This window comes from Acomys minous (assembly GCF_964271855.1).
Source record: "Acomys minous genome assembly, chromosome: 11".
NCBI lineage: Eukaryota > Metazoa > Chordata > Mammalia > Rodentia > Muridae > Acomys > Acomys minous.
The window spans coordinates 12715812-12725354 of NC_140492.1; positions in this window are offsets into that span (position 1 = coordinate 12715812).

The window sequence follows — 9543 nt, forward strand, 5'->3', positions numbered from 1 at the left end:
TGTGCCCCACTGAAAGCTGTGCTACTTCCATAATCAAGGATACAATTATCCATGGCTGTGTAACAAAACACCACATGAGGCACACGGCGTGAAAAAGGATTCACATCTCCACTTCACCAGATCAGGACTCTAGGTTCTGGCTCAGGAGATCGCCCAGTCTCCAGTTGAATCAATGCACAACTAAAGAAGTCTGCTTCAAGATCTCTCCCAGGCATAGCTGTTGACATAAATGAGTTCCTTAAAGATGCTAGGATAAGGGATCTCTTATGCATACTGACTATTGACTAGAGGCCAGCTTCACTTTTGTACTCTCTGGGCTTCTCCATGAAGCAAGCAAATGAGAGTAAAGTACAGAATGCCAACAGGATGAGAATCACAGGGTTTTAAAACTCCTTCTACGGTGGAAGTGAAGGCCCACTGCAGTGAGAGTTTTGGCTTCCTTTGAAACGCAGTTCTGTAAATATGTTTTTGTTTTGATGGTGCTGCTTCAGATTGTACACAGCAACAGACTATGTGCCCCGTGCATGGTCTGCCATGCTCTGATTCTCCCAGCTGAACATAGTTTAATTTGGGGGACTCTAGAGAGTGTGTGGGAAAAACCAGGGCCCCAAGAGAGGAGGTGTGGCTGTTTCTCCTTCTGGATGCTGCTCGAGCTGCTGCTGTTGCTGGTTTGTCAAGTGGTCAAGAGAAAAGAAGTTGGAGATATCCTGATGAGAAGAAGATTGGACTTGGCCCAAGGAACTCAACCCCCTAGTCAGCAAGAAGTACTCTACAAAGATTTCAATGCCCCCTCTCCACACTAACCTTCTGTCCCCCCTCCTGGTGTTGGAGTTTGAAAGGATTGGGATGGATAAGGGTGGTAGATATAAGAACCCGAATAAAATAGCCTGAAAATTCCAAGGGCCCACCATTTCTACCATATCTCTTGCTTGGAATCAGGGTTCTTAGGATCAGGTTCAATCTACATAAAACAATAGGAATCACACCAGAGCACAGAAAGAAATAGGTGGAGAGTGTCAGAGACCATCTCGGTACTATTTTCCACAGCCAGGGTATTTTTGTCACATTCTCCTATGGCTGCTATTTGGACTTTGGGCCATGTAGAAAAATAAATGTTTCCTTCTATCAAGAACATAGTGATTCAAAAACGAAAGGAATCCCAGAGCTGTGTCTAGCTATAATGAAATTGCTTTTATGGAAGTGACAATAGTAGAAAGGATCTGGCAACACTGAAAGGGCACGCTAGCTAAATGCCACGTTCCTAAGCAGGATTGAAAGAGACACATGCAGCTTGTGTTCCTCATAAAGTTCATCTATGCTCTGCGTATTGCACTTGGCAGAGAAGGAAGTATGTACATACCACTCACCTCTCTAGACAAGTCTTAGCAGAGTCCCACATTCTAGCCTTTTGTTTTCAATTTCTTCCAAGATGCTTACATAATCTTCGCCAGGGCAATTCCAAGACATGTTTCCAAATGAATGTTCATGGATCAGTTGTCCTGTACCCTAATCCTGAACACCTTCAGGAGAAGTAGAGAGAACAAGTCCAAGGAAAGGCTTGAGACCGCCCAAATGTGCTAGGAAGCTCTGCCTTCTCTGGAGCAGGGAGAACCAGCACATGACTACCAGATCTGTTTCTTTCTGCTTGGCGTCTCCTCTTCTAAGCCATTGTGAGTAGCTTCTGGTGTGGAGGGACAGCATTTTCTCACACATATTTGACTGTGGTTGGTAAATAAATGAGACAGCTGGACTGGATTCCACGGCCTAACACATGTATGTTTTACTTTTCCATGACTAAAATCCACAGACAGAAAACAAGATAAGATGTGGTACCTTCATATCAATCTCGTACAGGTGGTAACTTTGGAAGCAGATCTGGAGGGTTGACTGTTCTGAATTCAATTCCTGTGAGCATGCCTCAGAGTGTAGCCCCTCTGATCCCTTTGCCACCATGTGGACAGAGGACATTAGCTTCCTCACCTGATGGCCTTGGGAATAGTTCATTCCCTTGCTTAGTCTGTGGAAATGTATTTATCCTTCCAGACATCATTAAAGGGCCCACACTTAGAGGAGAAAACTGTAGTAGGTATTTTAGTCAGAATTCGCTGTGTCCCTCCTCTGCCTACTTTTGTGGCCATTTTGTATTCATCATAACCAGCATTATCTTTCTCTCTCCTCTTTACCATACAAACTCTTTGAAAGCAAGAACTTGGACATTGTCTCCGGGAGCTATTATACATTTAGGTCACAAAATAATTGGGTAATGATATTCAGTCAGAAAACTATTTGACATTTTAAAATATTAAGGTTGAGTTGGGGTGACAGTTCAGTTAGTAAACTACTTGCTGTGCAAGCATGGGGACCTGAGTTCAACCCCCAGAGCTGACACAAGGGAAAACACTACACATGGTAGCACAGGCCTGTGACCCCAGCACTGGGAAAGCAGAGGCAGGCAGCTCTCTGCAGCTCACTAGTTAGCCTGCATTACCCGAGTTCCAGATAGAAATGGGAGACCATATCTCCAAAAATTATGTGGACAGCTCATGAGAAATGATACCTGAGATTTTTCCTCAGGCTTCCCCATACCTGAAAATTCATGTGCATTCACACTCTGTACACACTTGGGCACTCATACACATGAGCACATATACACAAACACACAAAAATTTAGATTCAGCTGTGGTGAGCCAATAGTAAATAGAATATTCTATATGGTGTCCAGGATCTGAGGTGTGGATTAAAAAATCACAACTGATGACACATATCTATCTAGACACAAATGAATTGGGAAGTTAAATACAATATACATGTCTGTCCATGTAAATGAAGGTATTCATCTTGACTGGCTTCTTTAAAAAGAATAAAACTACATGCCAGCTTGGCAGAGTCACTTGTCTAATTCTTCCTTAAATTCAAATTGAGTTTCTTCTATTTTACATAAAAAGAATTGCTTCATAAGTCACATTTCCTTAGAATGGATTCGGATGTCACTTGAACAGTGTACAAGCGACTCACTCAAAGGCATTTGTACTGGAATGAGATTCCATGATTTATTCATTTCTATTTCTTCAGGGTATATTCAAAAACTGAATATTTTGAAAAGAAATAAAAAACAGTTAAAATAGAATGAAAAATGGGGAATAAATGGCAACCAGCTATTGTGCTAGTATTAAATATATGAAGAGTAATAGTATATTGACTTATATTATAAAGAGAAATGGCTCTTAATAGACTTATCCTTACAAGTGTCACCAGCCATAACAACAATGACAACATCTCTGTGTGTGCATATGAGCTATGTATACCAAGCACTGTTCTAATACACTCCACATTCAAATTTGGCACTGCTCAACTCTATGTGGTAAGGATTATAACAGCCTTAGATTCTCGTAATTAAAAACTGTACTATGTGACTTCACAGTTAAAAAGTAAAGCCATTTCTTTCAGTAAGAACAAACTTTGAGTTCTTCCAAGGAAACACACAGCTTTATTCCTTATGAAAATTACCTGTGAGAGTGTTAGGTCTAGTGGAGAGACATAATTTCCAAGCGAATGCCTGCACATGCTTGAACAGTCTTAATGACTCATGCCCTTCCATTGCTCATCTCTTGTTATTCTTCCTTGGGCTCCAGTTTTTATGACAATATGGGCAAGACAAGAGAGTGAACGGACATTCTTATCTCTGAGACAGCACCTGGCCCAGCACCAAGCTTTACTAGATTGCCCTCCACATTGCCTGCCACCACGATGAATTTTCCATTCTACAAGTCCTAGGGTTTTCATTATCTACAGCCAGCTGTGTTCCAAATATAATAAATGGAAAATTCCAGAAACAAACAACTCATAAGTTTTACAGTGTACTCTACTTTTAGAGGCATGATGAAAACTCACCTGTTTTGCTACATCATACTCTGGTCATGAGTCCCTCCTGTGTCCTGCATACCTATCCTTTATGCTGCCCATTTAGTAACATTTTATATGGTCAGGTTATTGATTGCTGTAGTAAAGTAGAGTTTGTGTCCAAATAACCTCTATTTTAATAGTCTAAAGTAAAAAAGGAATATGGCTGCTAATTCAGCCAAGACAAGCTCAAAAGGCTTCCTTTAGGGAAAAAAAAAAGTACAATTAGATGTTCCAAAAGGTTACATTCATATAGCTCTTATTCTAATATATTATTGTAGTTATTCTAGCTTATCATTATTGGCACTGATTGTTTACTATGTCTACATTATAAATTAAACCTTATCATAGGTATGTACATATACATGTAAGTAAAGAAACAGACTACATACCTCAGTATTATCACTGTTTTCAGACATCTACTGAAAGGCAGGTCTATTTTGTCCGAATATTCCTGTAAAATTTGTAGATACTATTGTGTTGCCCATTTCCAGAAGTTCAAATTCAATATATAATATTAAAAGAAATATATATCTATTTGCCAAATAATTGGATATTACTATGGATAATGGATAAGAAAGAACTTTAAGATGAAAATAATAGTTAGCTTTCATATTTTATACAAATAGTACAATTTATTTTTATTTTTTATTTTAATTTTATTAATTTATTCAGATTACAACTAAATTGTTATCCCATCACTTGTATTCTCCCCTTCCTCCCTCCCTCCCACTTTCACCCTATTCTCCTCTCCTAGGTCTAAGACCAAGGGGGACCTCTTACCCCACTGTATGGTCATAGGCTATCAAGTCCCATCTTGGTAGCCTGCTTATTCTTTCTTTGAGTGTCCTCAGGCCTCCCTACCAAAGTTCATGTCAGAGTCAGTCCCTGCTCTCCACATAACTGTGGAGAATGTCCTTTATATTGGGCCGATCAGAGTAGAGGTTTGATGTTTACTACTTGTATTGTCCTTGGTTAGTGCAATAGTTTGAGCAGATCCCCCTGGGCCCCGATCCACCCGTCAAGATGTTCTTCTTGTAGAGAGTCCTAGAAACCTACAAACAGCACAGTTTAAAAATAACTCTATTAGACTGTCTCTGGTGGCTATCACAGAATACCTGAGACTAGGTAATTTATAGTGAACAGAAATGTATTTGGTTAACGATTGTGGAGGCTGAGAATCCCAAGGGCATTGTCCCAGTTCTGGTGAGGGCCCTGTACTATCTCTTCTATTGTAGAGGGTAGAATATGAGAACAAAAGAACAAGGGAAGAAGAGAGGACACAACCCACCTTTAAACAACACTACTCTTGGGACAATGACCTCAATCCGTTCACTAAGGCCAAGACCAAGGCTCAGTAAGCCCTGATATGGAAGCCCAATCCATTAAATCATCCTTTTACTCGATTTCTTATTTATTTTGTGCTCAACAAATGCATAACATTTAGTGTGTAGCAAGCACCATATGAAACTTTTCACAAGTACCATCTCATTTAGTCATAAAATAACCTGTACTCCTTGGATGAGTACAGAACAGCTGGGAAGGAGAACCTCTGCACTCTTGACATAAAGCTATTGCTCTAAACAGAAAGAGAAAATACATGGACATATGGGAAAGCTAGTTTTGGGTGGACTGGTCTCTGTGATGGAGAAACACAGCACTCCCAGAAACTCAGCATGTTTATTATACAGAGTTGAACAGGGAAGGCAGGGTTATTGCATATAGCTGAGCAAGGAGGCAGGCTACTACATGCAGATAAACAGGAAGGCAGTGTTTATAGTTTATGATTGAACAAGGTGACAGGCTGAGCTTATCTCAAAAGAAGCAGTAGAGTGCAGTAGGCAAGTAATCTTCAGGACATAAACATCTGCAGAGAAAACGATGGTGGACATTTTCTACACATGCTATCAACATCTGTACATGGAACAGAAGAAGACTTTTCCATCCATCCCTCAGAATCACACCCAAGAGAAAAGGCTTTGCCATTTTCCCACGGGTTTAAGGCTGGCATCTTTGACATAGCCATGCCCATAACATCATCACACATTCACTGGGGACTTCACTCATTCATAGCTTTCTCCATTCCCTGTAGTCTAGACATTAACATCTTTTTTCATCCTTCAGAAATCTTCTATGACTCCATCTAAGTAGGTATCCAACAACCCCTTTGTGTGCCTTTCTTCATGCTGCCCGAAGACACTTAACTAAAAATGCGTCATTTACTTGTTTTTATCTGGTATCCTCTCTCCGCTGAAGTTTAAATTCCAAGAGAGTGAGGGCACATCAGCTGAACACATAGCTCCCAGGACCCAATGCAGCCACTCAGTTAAAGCACAACATGCTGAATTAATTATCTAATGTGTCTTGCAGAGCTAAAATGCAGGTGCTAATAAAAGCAAAGTTGAATGTAAGCTCAAACTGCTTCAGTTAAAAGTTTCCGTGACAGGCTGGAGAGATGGCTCATTGGGTGGAACATTTGCTATGTGCACTTGAGGCTCTGAGTCTGAATCCCTGGTTGAACTAGTTGTGGCAGCACTCACCTGTAGCCACTGATCCTTTTGTCCAGAGACAGGAAGCCTGACGTATGCAGCTGTGAGTCACAATGCCTGCTTCAAACAAGAGGAAAGGCAAGGACTGATGCTGGAGGTTCTCTTTTGCTCTTATATGCACAAGTCCATGCGCATGCTCTTATCTTTCAATCTTTACATGCACATCTCCTCCTCCATGCTCACAATCGTACATAAACGCATACAAACATATACTCAAGTGGTCAACACAAAAATATCTCCCCTTCCCCTTGCTCTTTTCCATGCTGCCTTTCTTCTGAGTTTGGTTCACAGAGAGGAATTGACCCACCCATACCAATCACCGGTATTTGAAACTCTAGTTAAACCTACCTAGAGAAATACTAGTGATCCTTAGCATACTATGAAACATAACTCTACCCAGGTACCACAGTAGAGGAGAGGTCATTTTCTCCAAGATTTGCTTTCTGAGGGTATCGTAAAGAAAACCCAAAAGATTAGCATATAATTCCTAAGACTTTAGAAATGTTACCAATGTGTATGTAACAGCCTTAATGGATGCCATCAGCAATAACGTGCTTCTCTGGCTGGAGTGATCTGCAGAGCAAAGGGTACTGGGAAAGGTTCAAGCTCCATTTCTTCAAGCTTCAGGGATTGGTGGTGCATTGGCCTCTCAAGCTACAGTTACACTGTGACAACTCTGTTTCACCCAAGTCATGGCTTCATGTCACTGCCTCTCTGGGTCATGTGCAAATACTCATTGTTCAAACCAGGATCTATTACTACCTAATAGCGACCTACATTCTACTCTAAGAAAAGCTACATTTTATTGTTGGTGAGAAGCAAGTTGTAATGGTGGACAACTAACGTGCTGGAGTGCAAATAGCTGATACTGGGATATTTGGGGATCTTCATTTGTTAGAGGGCATTCCAACCGAGCAGTGCTGTTTCCTGACACCAGATCTGACGTATGCTTTGGGAAACGGGCTTAAATGAGTTAGGCCCTGTAACTGTAAGACAGCATTAAAATTAGAATATTAAAAGTGACATGTCTACTTACATTAGAAGAAACCAAAAAAAAAAAAAAAAAAAAAAAAAAGCAAAAGAAACCAATTAGTAAGACGACATCTCTGGGAATAAATTTAAAAATAAAATGATGGCTTCTTCCTAGAAAGTTTCCAAAAAGTAAAGCGAGCACATCTGCAAATACTTTCTTGGTCATCATAGTCATTCATTTCATTTCATGTCTGTGGATGATGACTAAACATATTTTAATCCAGAGCCTATTATGTTCTAGTCCTTGAAACTGGAGTTATAGCAAAGAAGGAAATGGCCATGGTATCTTGGCTCACAGAAACAGAGCAGTCTGTACAAACTCCACACGAAATAATCACTAAAGACAGCGCTGTCTATAGAATTGAAAAGGGAGGGAGAGTATTGCATATATTCAACAAGGAGGCCAGTTATCACATACAAAAACAAAAAACAAAAACAAACAAAACAGTGCAGCCTCAAATGTCACCAAGTTTCAAAAAATGGTCTCGAAAGCAAGAGTGGTTTAAAAAAAACCTGCGGTGCGAGGAAGCATTAGTGGTTTCACTGCAATCCCTTGGAGATCCATTCTCAATGTGGCAATGGTGATGCTAAGAGGTAGAGCCCTGAGAGCTTGCCTGGTAGGAAGGAAGCTGTCCTCTGGGAGCAGTATGCTAAGAAGACACTAAAGCTGGCCTCTCAGAAGGACGTTGCACATGAGTGGGTGGTTACAAAGCGTGGCACTCCACATGCAGACTACTCTGCAGGCAGCCAGCTCTGCTTCTTCTTCCTTTCCATCCTGTGATTCAACCAAGAGGCAATTCCATATTGTTTAGACAGCCCAGCTGCTAGAATGTGAGCCAGATAAACTTCTTTTCTTTATGAGCTAGTCAACCTCAGGTATTTTGTTGTAGAACACAAAACATACTAATATACAGGCATCATGGAAGAAGAGAGTGGGGTACTCTGTGTGCATGCTTGGCAGGACCCTACAGGCAAAACACAGTTTCATATTTGCTTTCCATGAAGTTCATTGAGGTTGTAGAACACCTCCTGGTCTATCCTGACAGTTCTCCTCTTTTTGTTTTTAACATGATCAAACAATGACACTTTCCATCTTGTTCATTTTAGCTGTTGATTATAAAGCTATAGTTTTCTTGCTGACTGTCTTGGAGGGGGGCGGGGGGATGGCAGCTTGCTTGCAACAAGGGCTTACCTATTTTATAGTTTACAAAAATCATTATAAAGATTGAAACCAGACCATCAAGATACCTCAGCGGGTAATAATTTTTGCTGTCAAGTCTAGTCCTAATGAGCCAAGTTTGAGTTCCCAGATCTCATAAGGTGGTACAGGAGAACTGAGTCTTCAAAGTTGGCTCTAACATGCCCACTCATTGGTACACATACTTGCATACACACACACACACACACACACACACACACACACACACACACACACACCACTAAATAAATAAATTAACTTAAACTATCAGTTCAGCAACCAAAGAAGACCTTTGAGTACTACATAGACCAATCTTTGCTAACATTCTTTGGTTCATTCAACAAATACTGACTGAGAACCTTGTATGTGTCAGCTGTGGCTGTGGGCTTTGTGGATTCCCCCCAGAGAGCAAAATTCTTTCACACTTTGTTCTAACAAGAAGGACAGAAGATAAAAGAAAATGCAGTACATCAACTGTAAAAAATCTCCAAGGAAAAAAAAAGCAAGGACGAAAAGAGAGACTAGGTTTGATGTAAAAATAGCAGACTATGCTTGGTAGGAAACTGGGGTGACTTTCATTGCCATATTCTTTGAGCAGAGAACTAAAGGTAAGGAGGGAGTCATGGGCTGCGAGAGACCACAGGAAGAAGAAGCACATACTCAGGCCTGTGGCTGGGACACAGTTTATTTAATGAAGAGCAAAGAATTTTTAAAGGCTGGGTATAGGCTTCAAGCTTTTTCAAATCTACTTTACTTGGGGTTCTTTAATGCTTATACCCCCTTCCACTCTACCTATCCTAGATAGGAGAGAAAACAGGTTAATGGGAACTAGAGAAGTCGACTTTCTTAGCCTCAGTTCCTAAG